Genomic DNA, 10,943 nt, shown 5'->3' on the forward strand with positions numbered 1-10,943 from the left:
ATACCATCGACAACTTCAATTGGTGAAGTCAATATTGCACGACTTTGCAAATAGTTGGAATCATGGTAGTTATGAATGAGATCGGGATAGGTACTCTCAACAATAGCCTCAATAGGATGTGAAAAATTAGTAATTAGAAACTCATCTAAAATTGAAATATCAACATAACAATCGTTAGGCTCAGACATGGTTCAATCTCCAATATGCAATATCCACTCTGAAAATACGTGGACTTCCTATTTGTTAGAAGTACTTGCACCACTTTGAAGGCGCATGTTTTTTGTAAAATTGAGGAACCTGCACTGATCTCAAATATAATAAGCATTAATTGTTGCATGAATAATATCTGATTTACTATCTCTTGGAACAACTGGCAGAATTTGTCTAAAATCACCACCAAAAACTACTATGTTGCCTCCAAATAGTTTTTTAGAAGCATGAGGAATTTCACTCATAATATCTTTCAAAGATTTATCTAGATCCTCAAAATAAAACTTGTTAGCCATTGGAGTCTCAAAATAAAAATTGTTAGTCATTGGAGCCTCATCCCATATAATAAGGTATGTCAACTTTAAAAGCTCAGCAAGTTCATCTTTTTTTTCAATGTTGCATATTGAAGATTCCAAAGTAGGGACATGGATCTTAAACCTAGAATGAGTTGTTCTTCCACCTGGTAACAACAAACTTACAATCCCACTTGAGACAATAGACAAAACAATTTTGTGTTTTGAACAAAGTGATGCAGCCAAAGTGTTACACATAAATGTTTTACCAATTCCACCATAGCCATATAAAAAAAACTCCATAATTTTGTCTTTCTACTGCTTCCATGACTTCAAAATAAATCTGTTTATGTTCACCTACAAATATAATTGTTGTGAGATTATAATTAGTATGACATTTAGAATAACAAATGTATATTAAAATATATGAAATAAAAAAAAAGAATTAAACCATTATGAAATGTAGAATAAGATAAATTACCTTAAAGCATAATAAAATATAGTTTAAATAATGTAGTTAGCAATAACAAATTTAAACATTAAATTTATTATGATGATATGAGAAGGATGGTCAATTTACCTGTAAGAGGTGAGTATAAAGTATCAAAAATATGTTTTTGAGCAATTGGATAATACTGCCTCTCTTTACAAATGAACCGATTTCCGACAAAAGAAAGTACAAAATCATTTGGATATGATATTGGCTTGAGACCTTTAAACTTCTTTTGTTCTTTTGTAATATAGTTTCTATTGCAATAAGTGTCAGTTCTTTTATTTCATCATCATTAAGTGTTAATCATATGGTAGAAAAAGCAAAAAAAACTGTAAATTAAACTATTTGTTGCATAACATAAACATCTTCCAAAAAAGTTTCCATATAAAGTGTACATGGATTTCTGGTCAAAACACGCTTCTCGTAAAGAATATCATCAAATAAGTATTGTCATGTCTTACTCCAAACATGCTTTGGTATATTCTTTGATGATGATAGCAACATAGTAACAAATAACTTTCATAAAAAATTACCATAACCCCAAACATGCACCTCTTTTAAAGCCTCAATAAATTCTCTATCATCTTGTAGGAATCCCATAGAAAAACATGCTTCTCTAAAAGTTTGATGTTGGAAACCATCAACTTTTTTAATGTCATCGTAACTTATTGTTCCTTTCTTGACAGTCTACATCATTTGTAAATAATATAATTCACATGTGCTTTAAGGAACCCAAATAAGACGACCAATAATATATCCTTTTTTTCCTAGGCTTCCTGGTTGGTTTATGGTAAAGAAATTTAGAGACAAAGTCACCATATGTCAACAACTTAGCTTCATCATAGATTTTGTTTACATTAAACCATGTTGTAAACTTTGAAGTAAATAAAATTTTCTCCTTCCATGTGAAAAAACAATCTTTCCACGGTGGTTTCCTACCGTGTATAGAATATGAGAAAATCCCCCAACATGTCTGACTTGGGGAGATGTAACGACAATCAATGTTCTTCTTCTTACCAATTGTATTATCATTAGAAGATTGAATAACATCATAAATTCTATCAGAACCTTAGCTGATATACTTGAATAAGTATTTAAGAGAAGTCCTCTGATTGCACTATTCCAGGTTGCTGTATGCTTCATACTTCAACAATAAACTTGGGTTGTGAGGAACTACATGTCCACTGTGAAGGATGATTCTGTTTTTTTTTCAATTGTGTATCCATTGTCTCTTCTCCTATAAACTGGATAGCAAATCTTTATCAACTATAGTTGTCGCCTGAAACTTCTTGGGGTAATACTTGGAGCATTTTCCACCTTTCATGCAAGGTGGACTTAGATTTGTCAAACCACAAGGGCAATGAACCATATGAGTTTTAACTAAGTTGTATAACTTTGGATCCTCAAAGGGTCGGGGACTTCATCACTTATTGTCAATATCTTCAAGTCTTGGATACTTGTTAGAAGGATAAAAAAAATATCAATATATGTGCATGTGACAACCCTCTCTTTTGAAACACAATGGTGTACATATCTAAAACTTTACAAGAAAATAATAAGTAACTTTTAGTAATAGCAATCAAAATCAAAAGTGAGGGTGAGAAATAAGAACTTACATGCAAGCACTTTGCCTAAGGCACCCTTCCTTTTCAAATCTAATAGTAGCTTATCAAAATAAATTTTAAATATCATTGATATCACATCAAGATGATCTTGTGCTTCCAGATGAAAAGATATTAGTAATCTTTGTGTTTTAGGCCAATTTGGGTTGCAAGTGAATGTTATAAACAAATCAAGAAACCTCGACTTACTACAAATAGTCATTCCATTATAGTACAATTGATCCATAACCCTTCTCCCACCTACATAGGTAGAAGGCATGACCACTCTCTTTCCTATGGATGAACTAGGTGTTTGACTTTGATCACCCTCTAAGTTTAGACTTTTGTACTTTGAAACCCTTAACTTTGGTTGATTTTCATGAATCTATTGTAATCTTTCGGACTCTAACGTTGTGTATCCACCAACCAAAAATTGTTGAAAATTCTTCTTGATGCTAACAAAGTTTTTGCCTTGCATGATCTGTTTTGAATGCGAAATGAAAGATACTCTCTTATTGTAAGTCTATTTACCTTGTTGTCTTGGAAGATGTATAAGTCTCTATGAGCTACGTTAGGCCTATAACCATCTTCTCCATAGGGAAAATCAAAGGATATTGATAAGTCAAGTAACTTGCATGAAGCTCATTAATTCTTTATAGTTGTACTCCTTTTGTTTGCATGATGATATTCCTCATTTCTGCAGTGTCAAGATCACCAGCACCTAAAGCAACAACTTCTGATACAGTAGGTTGATTATATATTCTTCCATATGTGGTTCTATCATAAATGAGTCTCAATTTCAAGTTTTGTGTATCAGAATTAAGTAACCAATGTTTGGCCATTTGAAAACTTTTGACATAAGGGTTATGTTTGTATAGCATGTCTGACAATTATTGTACAACGACTAGATCAATGTGTTTTGTGTTCCTATATTTGTAAAAGTACATAAATTGCATGAACTATAGAAAGTATTGTCAAAAGAGAAAGTTGTACAAAATGAAGTATGATGACAGACATAAAAAACAAATGTATATGTAAAAGATATACCTTAAACCTTGCATTCTGTTTTGGACTTCATTTTCAGTGTCAAAAATATATAGTTGTGCAAATTTAGGCGGATGGCCTTTTGGGGCTAGCAAACTTCCAATCCGATGACAAGATTGACCTTGAATCCGTAATATAGGTGGTTCACCTCTTTTGTTAACACTATTATCCAACTTTGCACTTGTTGATGTAAATGAAAACATCATGTTTGTAAATGCAAATTTATTGTTGAAACTTCCTGCTAACTATATTGTATTCATCAAATAGGAGACGTGATAGTATCTTAGGTGGTTGTTTAAGTAACAGAAGTTCGACCTTTCCATTTCCATGATATAATGAAAATTTGGGATTAGATAAATGAATTTTTTTTGTTCATTTTCTCTTGATACCACATCATGGTTTTACAATAACGACACTCGATCATCCCAATGTCATAATATTCTGCAAATACATACATATATAGTGTTATAGACAGCTTGTTGTGTTAAAATAGAAGGTTGTTATTAGAGTACAATGTACCTTCAGAAGTTATAGGACTATTCCCATAAATTGAAAAAGGTTGTTGGTAATCCTCAAAATCGGAACTTGATTCATCCTCACATTGATGAGCTAGTATATAGTGAATTTAAACTGTTAATAGTAGAAATGAATCAAAAAAGGATCAAACTACATTGCTAATGTATAGGTGATTGGAATATTAGATAACATAATTGTTATGTGATTACAAGTTATAAAATAGCATGCATCCCACTTACTTGCAAAAGAGTCATAGTCAGAACCGTCGTCGTTGTCGCTATTAAAATTGGAATTAACAATTGGTGTAAAAATAGGACACATTGGCCCATCTCTTGGAATGGAAACATACTTGGGCACTACAACTTATTTGTCTGCCTCTATAACCGGATGCGATAAATCAATGTAGGATTTCCTATAACTTGATGAATGTATACACATGAAGTTGTTAATACTATATTGCTGCAAATTCAGGTGCAAGACAGCAATCATGTAATACCAACAAACATTGGAATCAATTAATATATTTTGAAATGTACCTATGGTGTGATGAGCATGGAGATTGCATGACAGATGTCGCATTAAGTGTGTCTACGTTGATTTCGTTGATTTTGTGGAAGATTTTGTGTAAGATTCATTGCTAGATTTGGAACTCCCAATGTTTTTCTTGGCCGACCACGAGGGGGTTTAACCGTTGGCGGGATGTTGTTTCATGAAAAACAATTACATGTAGGCCATGCATAACTGCATTTTTATGTTTTATACATCGTAATGGCAATAAGTGAGTCCCAAATATAGAGGAATTATGCATATCCTCGTGTTGTTATGGTCAGGGCAAGAAGGACAGTAACAAAACATAACTTCCTTCATAACTTATAAAGTTTATTCTAAGTGATAAAGACAGACGAAATATTGATGATATTTAATTACGAAAATAAATGAGTAAGCTGCATAACTCTGTGGGATTGACAAAAATGGTTCGATGAGATCATATGAGGTATGTTTATTATGTATATGTTGAGGCACTATAGCCGGTAGAGGCGATCTTTGAATATGAGTTATGTTTCTTTTGTGAGGTCTTCCACGAGTGCGTTTAGGAATTCATAATGAGCTACGATCAACAAAAAAACAGAGTCACATTGCTGAGGCATAATAAACATACGTCCTTAAAAGAAAACCATGACAATATAAGGTACTATATGATTGTCGATTTGCGGACCTCGTGCCAGTTTGGTTCCCCTCTGCCGAAGCATGGTACTTCTCCACCATATGACTAAATAGGCTTGAGGATGCATGTTGAGGAGTCCTTAACATAAACCAAACATAGTACATTTATGAGAAATCAAATGAAAACCAGAAAAAATATGAATTGGATTCAATGGTTCAAGTACAGGTTACTCCTAGACAAACTATGCATATCTTATAGAAACCTCTAGTCAAGAATCAAATACATAGGCAACAACAAATAGTGTCAGCCCATTATCAGGTGTCTTAATAGGTCATATGTATTTATTTTTAGGCATAAATAAAAACGGTTCCTATCAGGCATTTCATTTTGCCTCAAAACTTAGAAATGCATGTTAATATTCTAAACATTGTCAAGGGTTTTAATGAAGTTTTCAGAAATTTGGACTATATATATATATGAAACAAATTATTACCAAGTACATCAAAATTATAGAAGTCTGAAACAGTAAAGAAACATCATAAATCCAATATATAAAACAACCTAAATAGTTTTATGTCACGTAACTTACCATGGTGTCGTTGAAGAGTTACCATTGTCTACAACATATGGTTGGTTCACACAACTTGTAGTGCTGCATGAAAAAGGAGGCTTAAACGTAGACACTAATAATCTCAACACCATAAAATGTACAATAGACGAAGTGCTAAGTGATGTAAATTATACATTGAGAACACTTAGTTTCTTGCAATAGAAGAATCCTCAACATCTAATATGGGGTTGATACGGAAGGCTTGTGTTGCATTAGGTGTTGCCATATTAGAATGCGAGTAATTCTCATTTGTTTTACAAGTGACGCCATTTGAGAACTTTGACAATAGATTAGTTCCTAAAAAGTGAACCTTGGAGTATTTTTGGTAGGATGAAACATATGTCTGATATGGCAAGGCTCTGAGGCTAGAATTCTTGCAGTAAGTAATCTACCTTCTTCAACAACTTAACCAACTGTTTTTTTATTTTGTTGTGAATGAGTGGTCTCAGATAGTGGTGTTCTACTTGGGATGACATATGGGGTAGGTTGTTGCTCATATAAGGTGTGTTGTTGCTTAGGTGTATTTCGTAGCCGCTGAGAACGCGTCTCTTTTATGATCAGTGCTCTTCTCGCCCTTGCTCTTTTTCCTGAGATAAACTTCGAGCCATGATCCATTTTGAGCAATATATTGATATTAGTGCAATGGCTGTAAAATATAAAAAAATACAGTCTGTCAACAACCATGAATGCTTGCTCATATACATAGATTATTCATTGAAATCTCAAATAGTAATACATATCATAATGCATAATCCCATTTATGAGATTCAAAATTGAGTAGTAATCTGGAGTATGCTTGCTCTGCATGGGCATATTACGTAAACACACACATCGGAGTGTCTTAATGACCGAAAGTAATGAGTTACGAAATAAATATTGAACATTAATACAGTCAGAAGTTTTGCATTTATATCCATTGTTATAAGGCAAGGTGGCATTAATGATACATTCTAGATTGTGGATGTATAAATACCACTATTTAGCATACACCACAATAAAATGAGGATAAGTTGACCATGGAATAACCGTAAGCGGTAGGATTTTCTTTCTAGGTCTTATCCATATGAGGGAAAATTCATACATAGCTACACCACTGCTTCAGATTACACAAAATGTGTGATTGTGTTATCAAATCTAACAACTGTAATGTCAAAATGCCTTTGGATAAGGTTAGGTTATAAATGTTGAAACAAAAACAATGTTGTCAAGGTGCATATAAACATGTTCCTTAATCATAGTGTCTCAATGTGCATATAAACAATAACACAGTGCATCTCATCCATGTATGTAAAGAATCAAATTTCCTGACAGATAATAATGCAGTTATACGAATGTCTCCATTATGTATGTAAAGCATCGAAGTTCTTGTATTAAAATTTATGAGTTACTCACCTTAGAAAATAAGCATGACAATTGCAGAAAACCCACCTTGAATCTAACATTCTTGTGTTGTAGAGGACCTAAAGAAAATATTCTTAATATTAAGAACATCCTAATGCTTTCCCAATCGATTATTGAATTGTAAAATTATATTTGTTGTAAGATTTTAGGAAACAATGAGGACCAAATTGTGATATAATAGTAAATTGTATTAACAAAGTAGCCCCTACAATAACTAAAATCAACTAAATTGTTTTATATTGATGTGAAAGTAATCATAAAAGGTATTTAGTCTAATATAATGAAGTTTAGTTAGTTTAGTATGAAATAATGTTGTTGTGCACTCCATCACAATGCAAAAAGAAATGGTTAATACATGTAGGGCAATGGTAAATACATATATTACTTTGTAAGTATTGTTTTATTGCCTAATTCATAGTATGGTATGATAGAAACATGTCTTGCAAGTGAGGTTGCAATTCGATTCCATTGTACACGATGTCATAATGAAATATAACAAAAAATAGTATTATATCCTTTGTAGACTCGAAAGCAAATCTAAAAAGATATTGCACAAAGCCTAGCATATTTGGTATTCATAGATGGTTGTAGGAGAAAAGGTTGATCCACCTTGTATGAAGACATACCTAAATTCGTGCAAAAACTAACAGCATGAAATTAAAGGAGCAGGTTGATGTTGGTTCTATTAAATGGTGAGTTGATCATTGCATGTAATCCCAAAATCTAGCAGTCTGGTTGGTTGTCTCTGTTTGGTTTGCACTTGACAACCTGTAAAACTATGTTAGTACAATGCACGAAAAAAAAAATTGACAACAGCAGAATATGGTGTGACATAAAGCATCAGGAAGTAGATGGTCATAATATAAATTTATACATGGTAGAGTGTTAAAAAGGGCAACGTTATTCATAGAACCTTGAACACAATGTTGAACTAAGTCTAAGATTTAAAATAACGATTATGTAGTCATTGATCGTAGAAGTGTTAAACAAAACAAAATTCAAGGAACATGGGTTGCCCTTGTGAGGTAGCAATTGAGTCCTATCATTTAACTATGGGGCATTTATTGATTAATTATGAATGTATAAGTGGTGAAGAAGTAAGGTTGTTGGACTGAGCCTACTATGGTCGGTAAATGCATATATTTGGGTGTATGGCCATTACGAGATGTTGCAATCCACTTTTCTCTTTCATAACCCAAAGGTCAACAATTCGAATTAGCATTTTCCACACCTGATTTTCTTTCACCAAATCCTTGATGAGAATATGTGGTCTTGACATGGTTGCTTATAAATCTTGCAAAATGTAAAGAACTCGGCATATGAAGATAAGTTAGACAAAACAATTGAGAGATATATGACACATAACTTGAAAAACATGAATAATATGAAGAGCATAGTAAAATCACTGATACAACTAAAACCACTTACAGAGCAAAGTAACATGCTATATGGAAAAATACCAATTAGATCTAAAACCAAAGACAGAGCAAAGTAACATGCTACATGAAAAACATACAAGTTACATATAAAATCAATGACAAAGCAAAGTAACAGGACTTGTAGAGAAAAGATTTCATCAGCTATGAAGAAAAACACAAATCCATATCACTCCAAATAAAACTTACTTCTGATAACTATTAAGAATGTGTGGTTTGGGCCTAACTCAACCCTACAAAACCGGTAGTGCTCAGGCCATATATTGTCCGATGTGGGACTCTTAACACACCCCCTCACGCCCAGGACTGGACATCTGGAGCGTGGAAATAAATGGTGGGTGGCCCGATAGCGGAAACCATAGTAGGTGGCCCACCGGATCTTAAACCAGACTCTGATACCATGTTAAGAATGTGTGGTTTGGGCCTAACTCAACCCTACAAAACCGGTTGGTAGAGTGAGGACTGCCCCCACTTATAAACACATGCTCAGGCCATATATTGTCCGATGTGGGACTCCCCAAACCACACATTCTTAACAATAACATATATTATTTAAACACAAACAACATTTTAATATAAAAAGATTTAATTACAAAAACTCAATTGCTTAACACTGGTAAGACGAAACCAATAAATAAACAACAATGATAGTGAATGTTATATCACAAATAGTCGTGCAAACCTTTCTCAACTATTGTGTTTGAGCGACGAAACAGATTGTCAGTGACACCGTGAATGAGAGGAGATTCTGTCTGAGAAGGAGAGACACCGAAAATGTAAGGAGATAAATGAAAGTGATAAAGTTGGAGAGATAGTTTTGCCGTGTGATTTAGTTTTGGTGGGAATGGAAAAAGACTTTGGTTTGAGATATCCAAAGAATGAGAGACATTTGGCATCTTAATAGAGGTTTAATTGAGATTAATTTTGGACATTTGTTGCTTCCGATTTGTCCAATCGATACTGTAAATTAAAATTAATGGAAGGGAACGTATGTTAAAGCATGTAATAAAATTTTGAAGGGTTGATAATAGATTGTTCTATCGAATTAATTAAACTAAACTGGACCAGATGCAAATATTTTAATATTTATTTAGTTTTTATTAAGAGTTTAATTGAAATACACTGACAGTGTAAAGAGATTTTACACCATCAGTTAATCATAGCCGTCGAATATTAAAAGAAGTTTGACTTTTATTTTAAAAATCTATAAAGTAATACAAATGGATGATGGTGATGAATCGACGGTGTAAAACTTTTTACACTGACAGTGTATAGTAATTAATCTCTTTTATTAATATATATTTTTAATATTTAATTTGTTCTAATTCGGTTTATTAGTTTAATTAAATTATTTATTTTTAATAATTTATTTGTTTCAAACAATTATTCTATTTTATAATTCTAATTTTAATAGATTATATCTTGCTTGCTTCAAACCTATAAATCCTATTATTTATAGTATTTTAAAAATATTAATATAATATAAAATTTATAATTTATAATTTAAATATTAAAAACATATTTAAATTAAGAATAATGCTAATTTGTGCAAATAAATTTTTCACTCAAAACTCGCAAACACTACTAAAAGCATAAATTTGATTTAGTCATTTTGCTATCGATTCTAAATTACCCTCTCCCTTCTTTTTTAAATGTTATTTTTTTTACTTTTTATACATACCAAAATAACTAATAATTATAGTTACTTTTTAAACAATGATTATTTTTTTCCTACAATACCCTTAATCTTTTAGTAATTTATTTAATTTTCTTCTCTTTATATAATAAATGATTAGGGATATTTTTTACAATACTACAATTAATACTACATTAAATTTTAAAATGACATTTAAAAACAACCATTTTTTTTTTAAAAAGTGACAACTAAAAAAGAACATAGGGAATATTAGGGGTGACAAAATGGATGGATTGGATGGATATGGATTGAATCGTTAATGGATGGATCAAAACAATCCATTAGTCCATTAACCATCCACTAAAAGTTTTTTAAAAATATCCAATCCAATCCATCCATTAAGAATAAAATCCATCCAATTCATCCATTATCATATTTTCAGTGGATGGATATCCATCCATCCATTTTTTTTTTTGAAAAAGTCACTTATTTTTCTGAAAAATTTATTCTTTTCAAAAAGTTTTTTATTTTTTTTGAA

Source organism: Lathyrus oleraceus, chromosome 7 (genome assembly GCF_024323335.1).
Source record: "Lathyrus oleraceus cultivar Zhongwan6 chromosome 7, CAAS_Psat_ZW6_1.0, whole genome shotgun sequence".
NCBI classification, from domain to species: Eukaryota; Viridiplantae; Streptophyta; class Magnoliopsida; order Fabales; family Fabaceae; genus Lathyrus; species Lathyrus oleraceus.